Source organism: Sinocyclocheilus anshuiensis, unplaced genomic scaffold, assembly GCF_001515605.1.
Source record: "Sinocyclocheilus anshuiensis isolate Anshui unplaced genomic scaffold, SAMN03320099.WGS_v1.1 scaffold184, whole genome shotgun sequence".
NCBI classification, from domain to species: domain Eukaryota; kingdom Metazoa; phylum Chordata; class Actinopteri; order Cypriniformes; family Cyprinidae; genus Sinocyclocheilus; species Sinocyclocheilus anshuiensis.
The window spans coordinates 175,643-187,898 of NW_015557077.1; the positions used below are offsets into that span (position 1 = coordinate 175,643).

A 12,256-nucleotide genomic window follows, 5' to 3' on the forward strand; every position below is an offset into this window, starting at 1 on the left:
AAACATGTTTAACGAAAGTTAACAATTTTTGCGGTGGAAGTAATAATGCCTTGTGTGAACAAAGTCAGTAAATCTTAGTCCAATGCGATAACATTAAGTAACATTTTCGGGAGAAAGAATATTCTCTCCGGGTCAAAATGACCCGAACACAACTTGAGGGTTAAGGGAAAAAAGGAAGTGAAAATGTAGTTGAGCTGTTGTGTTTATGTTTCTGTATTCATGCAGTGAAATGGCAGAAGCCAGATTTTCTCAGGATGAGTTGACGTGTCCACTGTGTCTGGATCTCCTGAAGGATCCAGTGAGCATCCAGTGTGGACACAGTTACTGTAAGAGCTGTATTACAGGCTGCTGGGATCAGGAGGATCAGATGAGAGTCTACAGCTGCCCTCAGTGCAGACAGACCTTCAGTCCAAGACCTACTTTAGCTAGAAACACCATGCTGACTGATCTGGTGGAGAAACTGAAGAAGACCAAACTACCTGCAGACTGTTACGCTGGAGCTGGAGATGTGCAGTGTGACGTCTGTACTGGAAGAAAATACAAAGCCGTCAAGTCCTGTCTGGTGTGTCAGGAATCTTACTGTCAAACTCATTTTGACCGTCATGAGGAACTTCATTCACATAAGCCACACAAAGTGATCGATGCCACTGGACTGCAGGAGATGATCTGCCAGAAACATGAGAAACATCTGGAAATGTACTGCATGACTGACCAACAATGCATTTGTAAGCTGTGTACAAAATATGAACATAAAAACCACAACACTGTATCAGCTGCAGCACAGAGGATAGAGAAACAGGTATATAAAACTATCAGTAAAGTTAATACTCAGTGTAGTGATCCAATAGTCCATTTATTTTCTGTGTAGAGCCACAGATTAATGATGCAGAAACAATTTCAGTTTGAAGCTCTACATCTGTGTCAGTTTCTCTTTAATATACTACTCACACTTGTAGTGTGAAACAGGTCTGAATCTTTATATTAATTTATGTACAATGGTGGTAAATGATCAATCATCCCTTCTAGAGTTTGAACCTACAGCCATTAGTTATCAGTTCCACTTTTACATAATTCATCTGTTAACATAATGATTTAGTGCCAGTAGCTTTATGTGAGATTTACTATCATTTGTTTGTCCTGCAGAAGCAGCTGAAGGAGACACAGGAGACGTTCCAGCAGAGAATCCAGCAGAGAGAGAAAGATCTTCAGCAGCTGAGAGAGGCTGTGGAGTCTCATAAGGTGAGTCTGGAGAAGAAGAGAAGTTTGTCTCAGTCTCAGTTCAGACTCACTGAAGCCTGAATCACTGTGTGTCCTAACAGCGCTCTGCACAGACAGCAGTGGAGGACAGTGAGAGGATCTTTACTGAGCTCATCCGCTCCATTGAGAGAAGCCGCTCTGAGCTGATACGGCTGATCAGAGATCAGGAGAAGACTGCAGTGAGTCGAGCTGAAGGACGACTGGAGCGACTGGAGCAGGAGATCAATGATCTGAGGAGGAGAGACCCTGAGCTGGAGCAGCTTTCACACACACAGGATCACATCCAGTTCCTGCAGGAACAGATCTAGAAGAACAGGATCATAGTGGACTTGAGTCAGATCTTGCTGTGACAGGAGACTCACAGAGAAACATTTTATGAGGGTCTTACCATATAATTGTCAGTCAGACTCTTATTTAATCATCTTCTTTTGAGAGAGACACCGCTTACAAATGGCTTTTCAGCTCTGGAAATCTCTTATGGTGCGTTTCCACTACAGCGTCAAATCTGCGCTCCGTGCTGCTGGCAACACTACAACGGCACTGCTTTTGGGGCGTGTTAAATTACGGCAAGAGCGCGCCACTTAGGGTGCCCTATGTTTATATCCTGTTTACGTTTCATCTTCTTTTCACAGCAATTGGTTGTCGCCTGGCGTTTTTCGCTCGATATTTGCATAAAGTCGAGGAATGCCCAACCTTTTTGACGCTCTCGGCCGCTCTCAACGCTTTCTCCATGCCGCTTTCAATCCCATAATGCACCACACAAGCGTTTAAGCTCAACTTCTATAGGAATTAATTGAAAAAGCTCGCTCCGCTGCGCTCGCTACGTGCCAGTGGAAACGCACCGTTAGTAATCATTTCTCTGAGCTCTTTCTTCCGGAAGATATATTAAGCTGTCAAACTTCACCAACAGTTCACTAACTTTTCAACTTTTTAAAAGTTGGATCAGGTGATCTTCAAAGCTGATTAAATTTATTTTTATTTGCCTGCATGATAAATTTGGCCATGAAGACCCCAAACATGAAGTGATTCTGTATATTAGTAATCAGTCCCACAAAGATTTCAGACAAAAATTCAAGGTGCCGCAAATAATTTGTTTTTAGCTGAAACTGTGTTCCGTGGTGACTGATATTGTTACAGGCGGCGTGACAGAGTAGCGGATCCAAGTGCAAGCTTTCTTAAAGAGCGTAGCTGAAAGAGGCAGGGTCAAACACCAGTAAACAACTATGTCCTAGGGCAAAATAAAAGAATAATCCAAATAACAGGCATCGGTCAAGGCAGGCAGCAAATGATCACAAACCAGGGAACAACCCAAAGACAAAAACACAAAGGCAAGGAAACGCTTAGAAATGTCCTCAAACAGTTAAACAAGACTCAGAAATGTGTGAGTGTGAGAGTGCAACTTAAATAGTCCTCCTAATGGGAAACAGATGTGTCCGTAATTAGTTCCAAGGCTGGGTTTTCTGGGAAATGGAGTCCCCTCTAGAGGAGCTCATGGGCACTCCAGCTGGAGATCATGACAGAGCCCCTTAAGGAGTGGCTTCCAGACGCTCCCCAAAGTGTCATAGAAGTCCAGGAGGGAGGCAGAGCGGAGGCGGAACAGGGGAGAGGGATGGAGGGCCAGGTCGCTGTGGAGGTGGAGGACCTGGAGACTGAGGCAGAGCCGGCAGAGTAGGAAACCAGGGCAGAGCCGGCAGAGCAGGCTGAGCAGAAGACCACCAGAGCGGAGCTGAAGACCAAAAGGGCAGTGCTGGTGGAGCTGAAGAGCACCAGGGCGGAGCTGAGGACCAAAAGGACGGAGCTGGTGGAGCTGAAGAGCACCAGGGCTGAGCTTAGGACCACCACAGCTGAGCAGACGGGACCGAAGATCCCCACGGTGGAGCTGATGACCACCAGGGTGGAGATGATGGCACTGAGGACCACTTTAGTGGAGCTGATGGTGCGGGCAGCCACCGCGGCCATAACAGGACAGGCAGACAGTTCAGAGATAGCATCTTTGGCCATAACAGGGCAAGCAGAGAGTTCAGGGACGGCTTCCTTGTCCGTGACAGAACAGGCAAAGAGCTCAGAGATGGCCTCCTTGTCTGGGACAGCACAGGCTGAGAGTTCAGAAGTAGACGCCACAGCCCAGAGAGGAGCTGAAGCAGACACTGCCACCTCAGGAGGAGCTGGAGCAGACTCATGGACTGGAGCAGGCTCCGGACCAGACCCACAGACCGCGGCGGGTTCTGGAGCAGATTCGTGGACTGGAGCAGGCTCAGAGATCAGAGAGTGCAAAGTCTGGGAGATCAGAGAGATATGCAATGTCCAAAGTCCTGAATGTGGTCCTTGAGAGAACGCATTCCCTGATGAAGGTAAACTAACCTGATCGCTGGGTCCATGATTGACCTGGAAACACTCAAAAAGTCACTGGATCTGAGTATGGCTGAGTTTTCTGTTATGGGCGGCATGACAACGGAGTAAGGATGGGGTGAGAAGGTGACGGTAAGGGATGGAGTGCCCTCTAGAGAAGCTCATGGGCACACCAGCTAGAGATCATGACAGATATAATGCAAGTCAGCAGCTGCACGTTTTTGAGAATAAAAATAAAGCAAATCAGGAAACACAAAATGAATACCCGTGGTTCCTGACAATATATTGAGGTCTTATGAAGTGAAACAGTCTGTCTGTACAAGAAACTGAACATCATTTAGAACATTATTACTGGTAATCCAGACCCTCATGCAACGTGAAAATCCAATTCTTTCAGACAGTCATTTTCAATGAACTGGTTCAATTCACTAGTTAATTTACATAATCACGCAATGACATAATGTATACATAATTAGAATATTAAAGCACCCAATAATGATGTGAAACGTGGATATTTTACATGTCTAAAGCATATAAAGTGAATAAACTAGTCTCTCACCTTTTTATATAAATAATGACAAACCATTAAAACATTCATTTGTTCCCTTCATGCAAGTGTTCGGTTCACACATGCGCATATCATCGGCTCATCGGTCTTTGGTCCAAGTCAAACTGTTTCCTCATTTCACTGACTTTTGGAGGAACTGAAGTTCACAGGTATTCATTTTGTGTTTCTTGATATGTTTTTTTTTATTCTCAAAGACAGGAAGCCGCTGACTTGCATTTTATGAATCTCCAAGGACCATGGTTTCAGCTAAAATAAATGTTCTTTTCTGTTCAACTGAAGAAAAAAAAGTCACCTATATCTTGAATGCCCTGTGGGTGAGTAAATTAACAGAAAATATTCACTTTTGGGTGAACTATGCCTTTAAGACACAGTCAGCTTCTTTTTGGTTTCAATGCGCTAAAGCATTATTCAGTCACTCCAGGATTTCACAATTCTGCGATTGCAGAATTTAATGCAAAATCAAACACGGCATTATTTACGGCACCTTGTATTTTTGTCTGAAATCCTGATGAGACTGATTGCTAATAGACAGCATTATTGTTTCGAAGTTTCAGTGTCACTAACTGCTAAAGTTATAAATAATGGTAAATCTAATCATAGCCTTTGAGCTGCTTTTTTGAGCAAATCTACTCAACCCTACAATGAGACTCCATTGATGTGCTTGAGCTGTTAGATGGACATTTACATTCTTAGCAGATGTGTTATCCAAACTATTTCCTAGAAAGTTCACATATAGTGTGGAAAACACTAGAATCTGTAGATCTATAATGAATATGAGAAGAATGTAGCTGATGCTGTGAAAGTGCTGGATTGAGGTGAGTTACTAAAGATCAGTCAAGTCAACAAGAGCCGCACAAATCTGATGTTCCTGCAGGTTATTGGGTGAAGTGTGGTGCTAATGAGTGTTGATTTCTGTTTTCTGTAGAGATTCCGGTCTCTCTCAGTACCTCCTGCATCTACAGACATAAATGACGATTCTCTCTTCTCTTCTAATGGCCTGAGAGAATCTGTTAATCAGCTGATAGACAAACTGGAGGATTTCTGCAAAGAGGAGCTCAAGAAGATCTCAGACAGAGGTAAAGTCCTGGAGATTCATCTCCTCTCAGAAACAAGTCCATCATCATCTCATATCATGGAGAGCATCATATTAGAAATGTCTTAGGAATGGATGCAGGATCATGAGAATCACACTGTTCATGTCTGTTGATTTCCACAGTCACATTCAACATTGTTTCCAGGACCAAGAACAACTTCCTACAATGTAAGTCAGTAGGAAAACAAGCAGAAAAACTCACTGAGTGTGTTCATGTTCTTGCTGTAGAAGATGAAAGAAGAATTTTATAATTGATGATGTAAAAGATTATTTGTACAGGATATCTGGTCATCTGGACACTGATGATACACTGAAAAGGAAGAGTTAATATACATGAAAAGATCAAACAGATTCATAATTCCTGATTCTGATGTGTTTTATCTCCATTAGATTCCCATCAGCTCACTCTGGATACAAACACAGCACATAAGCGTCTCCGTCTGTCTGAGAGCAACAGAGTGATTACTGGCACTAATACAGATCAGCCGTATCCTGATCATCCAGGCAGATTTGATTTTTGGTCTCAGGTGTTGTGTAGCGAGTGTGTGTGTGGACGCTGTTACTGGGAGCTGGAGTGGAATGGAGGTGAACCTGGTGTGCGTATATCAGTGTCATATAAAAGCATCAGCAGGAAGGGACAGAGTAAGGCGTGTTTGTTTGGAAATAATGATCAGTCCTGGAGTTTGCAATGCAATCCCTCCAGATACTTATTCAGACACAATAACGTGGTGACTGATCTCCCTGTAGAGTCCATCAGCAGTAGAATAGGAGTGTTTGTGGATCACAGTGCAGGAACTCTGTCCTTCTACAGCGTCTCTGACACAATGAGCCTCATCCACACAGTCCAGACCACATTCACTCAGCCGCTCTATCCTGGGTTTTTGGTTTCTAGGGGATCAAGAGTGGAACTGTTGATGAATCAGAATAGAACTGATGAGGGATTCTACCCATAATGCTTTGAGCTCCATGATAATCAGTAATAGTGAGATGCTGGAGACTCTCTTCTTTTATCTTCATGACATTAACACTGCAGCTGAACTTCTGTCACTGAAATAACATGTAAGAATAAATGTGTGTAATAAATCCGCATAAACATTAAGATCAGACGTGTTTCTGTACTTTTTATGTGTATCAGTGAAATTACTTTTCAATTCAAATGTTCACAGTCAATAAATAATTTTCATTATTCTCATTCTGTAGCTCTGGCCCTCTTCAGCGTTTTGTGTTCTTCTGTGTTCCAGTGTCAGTGTTTTTTGTCATGCATTTAATTGTTAACCATGGAATTCATGTTTATTTGTTTGTTTGTGTGTGTGTGTGTGTGTGTGTGTGTGTGTGTGCTCTGTTCACCGGTTCATCTTAATGTTCAGGTTTTTGGAAGATTTAGTAATTTTCTTCCTGAATCTCAAGAGAGAATCCAGCATCCTCTAATAGCACTGATCTAAAGGTTTATTTCAGGTTCTTTACAATGCCAGTGGGTTAATATTAGCTACAGGTGGTTGGTGTTTTAGTTTCTGAGGACTGTGCAGCACTTTATATTCAGCGAGTGGAGGTGCATTTGATCAAGGCTGTTTTAAAGGGTTGATGAAGGACAGATGAATGGCCACTGCTTTGACTTTTGACATTTACTGTATGTTCATCCTGCAAATTTCTGTGGCTCCTGACTCTATGTGTGTTTGATTTTATGCATCTGCCAGGTGCTTTTATACAAAAATATCTTACGGTGCATTCAAGATATATGTTTTATTGATATGTGTGATATGCCACAAGGATCTGTCCTAGGCCCTCTGCTATTTTCAATATACATGTTGCCCCTCGGTAATATTATTAGAAAATACGGAATTACTTTCCATTGTTATGCTGATGAAACTCAACTATATATCTCAACAAGACCAGATGAAACGTCTCAGGTTACGTATGTAACCATGGTTCTTTGAGGGAACGAGACGCTGTGTCGAAGCGCTTTGGGAACGCCCTCTGCGTGACCACGCTCTGAATCACATGTGTAATCAGTCCAATGGAAAGGCGAGACGTCATAGGCGGGTGACGTCATCGACTAGGAAACTTAAAAGCACGTGCGGTGGAGCCGGCATCAGCTTCTAGGAATGAAGCAAGCGCTGGCAGGGATGCTGGAAGTATGGCATCGAGACGCAGCATCTCGTTCCCTCGAGGAACCATGGTTACATACGTACCCTGAGACGTTCCTCTTCAGGAACTCGAGCTGCGTCGAAGCACTTTGGGATGAGATGCCCACGCCACCAGACTTGAAAATCCCTGCCTAGTGTGGAAGAGCACAACTAAGGTGAGAGAAAGGGGAGCCAGGAGTGGCTAGAGAAGGCGGGGCTCGCCATCCCGAAGGCCAACTTCTGGAGGAGTGAGCCTTGACCCCCAAAGGAGAGGGGAGATCAGAGGACTCGAGGCTATGGAATAGCATCCTGATCCACCACTTAGCATAAGCTTCTCTGGCCGGAGCCTCGGCCTCAGCGCCCCGCGGAGGAAACGTGTAAGAAGAGGGCGTCTTCCCACTGAATGGCCACCGAGAGAGGCGTAGTAGGCCGCAATGGCCGCCACGAAGACCTCTGGGGTGGAGTGGGTCAACCCTGTGGATAGATAGGCCTGCAGGAACTCCAGAACTGCACCAAACGGGCAGTTAGCCGGGTCGAGCTGGCGGTCTCCGCACCAAGAAGTACAGTTTCCTCATAGAGGGAGCTCTGGATGGAGGATGGTCTCAACAACCTCGGTTGAGAGACCGGAAGCTATGAGTTGTGCCTCCTCAGAGGCCACACCCACAGCTTCGTGCGGGGGCGTGCCCTCCGCCTGTGAGAGGAGATCTCTCCTGATGGGAACCTCCCATGGAGCACCGTCGAAGAGAGAAATCAGGCCCGAGAACCATACCCGGCCCGGCCAGAACGGGGCTACTAACAGCAGCCGGACTCCATCCCGGCGCACTCTCTTCAGAACTCCCAGGAGCAGAGCAATTGAGGAGAAGGCGTACAGACGAAGCCTCGGCCACATCTGTGCCATAGCATCCAGCCCCCGTGGAGCTGGATGGGTTAGAGAGAACCAGAGGGGACAGTGCAATGTCTCTCGAGTCGCAAACCGGTCCACCTGAGCCTGGCCAAAAACTCTCCATATCTGCTTCACTACCTCGGGGTGAAGCATCCACTCCCCCGGGCCTCGGCCCCTGCCTTGACAGGATGTCTGCTCCCATATTGAGATGCCCAGGAATGTGAACTGCTCTCAGCGTTCTTAGGTCTGGGAGAAAGTGTTTCAGTGCACAAAACACGGCCAGCATCTCCAGACAATTGATATGCCACGTCAGATGGCGACCACTCCACAGACCACGGGCAGGGTGGCCACTCATGACCGCACCCCAACCGGTGAGGGACGCGTCCGTCACTAGCGTTACGCGGCGACAAGGAGCTCCCAGCACCGGGCCCTGAGACAAGAACCAAAGTCTCCTCCACATGTCTAAGGCACGTAGGACCTCCGCGTGACCTTGAGCATGCGAAGCGGGTTTCCCCTCGGGGAGAACTTCTTTGTCTTGAGCCACCACTGTAGGGGTCTCATGTACAGCAGGCCAAGAGTTATCACGTTGGACGCAGCTGCCATCAGACCCAGTAGTCTGGAACTGCTTGACAGTGAGTGAGAGCCTTCTCTTTCTCTCGCGACTGTGGTGAGGATCGACTCGATCCGAGCAGGAGACATACAGTGGGGCAAAAAAGTATTTAGTCAGCCACCAATTGTGCAAGTTCTCCCACTTAAAAAGATGAGAGAGGCCTGTAATTTTCATCATAGGTATACCTTTCGTGTGAGCGAGAACAACATCTCGATGTCGAACCGCCATCCGCTCTGATTGAGCAAATATAAACCAATCGTCGATGTGGTTGAGTCGTGAAAATGTGGGGTGAGAGTGCAAGGCCAAAGGAAGAGCCGGTATTGGTAGGCTTTTGCCCCCAAAAGCAAACCTCAGGAACTTCCTATTATGAAGAAGGAATGGAGATATGTGCATCTTTTAGATCGATCGTGACACACCAGTCCTCGGACTTGATCTGAGACACAACCTGTTTGAGTGCGAGCGTGCTGAATTTCAGTCCCCTGACTGAGCCGTTCAAAGATGCAGATCTAAAATAGGACGCAACTTTTCAACCCTCATATAATGTATCTCATAACCTTGTACTTCAGTTATATCTGATCAAATGCACATTATCATTCTTTTGCTTCGGTTGAACACATCATTTTTGCCTGGTTGGAACAGCAGCTGTGCTAATTGTTCTCTATTTGTTTCTCTGTTTCTGCCACGTAACTAGGAATTACACAAGCTTCAGTCTGGATCCAGCCCTTACAAAGATCTGAGATGACCGAACACCTGAGAAGAGATGATGCCAACACCTCAGAGGACCTCAGATGATGCCAACCCTCAGACAACATGCAAAACTACCAAATTTTCTGTAAAGCTGCTTTGCAATGATTTGCATTGTGAAAAGCGCTATACAAATAGAACTGAATTGAATTGATATGTGCCCTCAAGATATTGGCATTGCTAGTGCTGTGCTCTACATGTTAAGCAAAAAAAAAAACACCTTTCAGGTCTCAAAAGCAATCAATCAGTAACTAAAATAATATGTAAAACAGTGTTATAAAAACTTAAGCAACCAAAATATGAAAAAAAATAGTAATATATACACTACCAGTCAAAAGTTTTTGAAGAGTAAGATTTGTAATGTTTTTTAAATAAGTCTCTTCTGTTCACCAAGCCTGCATTTATTTGATCCAAAGTACAGCAAAAACAGTAAAACTTTGAAATATTGGTACTATTTAAAATAACTGTTTTCTATTTGAATATATTTTAAAATGTAATTTATTCCTGTGATTTAAAAGCTGAATTTTTAGCTTCATTGCAACAGTCACACGATCCTTCAGAAATCATTCTAATATTCTGATTTGCTGCTCAAAAAACATTTTTTATTATTAATAGTATGTTGAAAACAGCCAAGTAGAATTTTTCCATTTTTTTTTTTAATGAAAAGAGAGTTCAGAAGAAGAGCATTTATCTGAAATAGAAATTGTTTGTAACATCATAAATGTCGTTATCATCACTTTTGATCAAATTAAAGCATCCTTGCTAAAATTATTAACTTCTGTAATCCCCCCCAAAAAAGAAAAAAAGAAAATTATACTAACTCCAAACTTTTGAGTGTATAATTTATAGTGTATAATGTTACAAAAGCTTTTTATTTCTATTCTATTTATCAAAGAATCCTGAAAATAAAAATGTACTCAACTGATTTAAATATTGATAATAATAATAATACAAAATGTTTCTTGAGCAGCAAATCAGCATATTAGAATGATTTCTGAAGGATCATGTGACACTTAAGACTGGAGTAATGATTCTAAAAATTCAGCTTTGATCACAGCAATCAATTACATTTAAAAATATATTCAAATAGAAAGCAGTTATTTTAAATAGTAAAAATATTTCACAACATTACTGTTTTTGCTGTACATTTTAAATAGTAAAAAATATTTCACAATATTACTGCTTTTGCTGCATTTTGGATCTAATATATGCTTTTGAATGATAGTGTTTATATGAGCAATATCACACGAGTAGGCGTGAGATATGGCTGTATATCGGCATGGCTGTGATTCAGCCGTAGGTAATCACAGCGTGCCGATACACAGCCATATCTCATGTCTCTGAGTGTGATATTGCATTTATACAACAGGTCGACGGCATGAGTGTGTGAATCAGAATCAGAATCAGAAGAGCTTTATTACCAAGTATGTTTACACACACAAGGAATTTGACTTGATGGCAGGAGCTTCCAGTGTAGAAGAAAGTACAACATAGTGCAGACATACATGATAGTGCAGACATACTTAGAAATAACACATTGGGATGTAATATGACACTAATATATAAAAAAAAAAAAATACAGAATACAGAAGTATAGGAAAAAAATTTAATTGTTTAGATAAATGTACAGATATGTTATTAGTGTGCAGATATGTTATTTACAAGTGTGCAGTTTAATATAAATATGTCAGATAACTATGTTAGTTGTGATGGACGATGTGTAATTATGAAGGATTAATTGTTCAGGCTGAATACAGCCTGCGGTAAAAAACTGTTCTTGTGTCTGGCTGTTCTGGTGGTCAGTGCTATGTAGCGCCGACCAGAAGGCAACAGTTCGAAGAGAGAGTGGGCTGGGTGTGAGGGGTCCAAGGTGATTTTTTTAGCCCTTTTCCTCACTCTGGAGAAGTAAAGATCTTGGAGGCTGGGCAGAGGGGCACCAATAATCCTCTCAGCAGTCCTGACTGTCCGTTGTAGTCTCTTGATGTCTGATTTGGTAGCTGAACCAAACCAGACAGTTATGGACGAACACAGGATGGACTCAATGATGGCAGAGTAGAACTGTTTCACCAGCTCCTGTGGCTGCTGGTCCTTTTTAGCAATGGAGGCTATGTGCAGCTCCAATTTGTTAATACTGCACCAGACAGCCATCTCTTTAACCTCCTGTCTGTAAGCAGTCTCGTCTCCGTCCTTGATGAGGCCGATTACCGTAGTGTCGTCTGCGAACTTCAGGAGCTTGACAGAGAGGTCCTTTGAAGTGCAGTCATTCGTGTAGAGAGAGAAGAGCAGTGGGGAGAGCACACATCCCTGGGGGGCGCCAGTGCTGATGGTGATAGTCCTGGATGGGAGTTTGCCTCACTAGCTGCTGCCTGTCTGTCAGGAAGCTGGTGATCCACTGACAGATGGGGGGGGGCACGGAGAGCTGGGTATTTTTGTCTGAGAGAAGGTCAGGCATGATGGTATTGAAGGCCGAACTGAAGTCCACAAATAGGATCCTTGCGTAATTCCCAGGTCTGTCGAGGTGTTGCAGGATGTAATGCAGTCCCATGTTGACTGCATCATCCACAGACCTGTTTGCTCTGTAGGCAAACTGAAGAGGATCCAGCAAGGGTCCAGTGATGTCCTTCAGGTA

At 43.8% G+C, this 12,256-nt stretch overlaps 1 pseudogene; it reads left to right on the top strand.

The window, feature by feature from the left end:
• Window positions 1-205: 205 nt before the first annotated feature.
• On the top strand, window positions 206-6,424 carry LOC107676820 (tripartite motif-containing protein 16-like protein; annotated as a pseudogene).
• The last annotated feature ends 5,832 nt before the right edge of the window (window positions 6,425-12,256 follow it).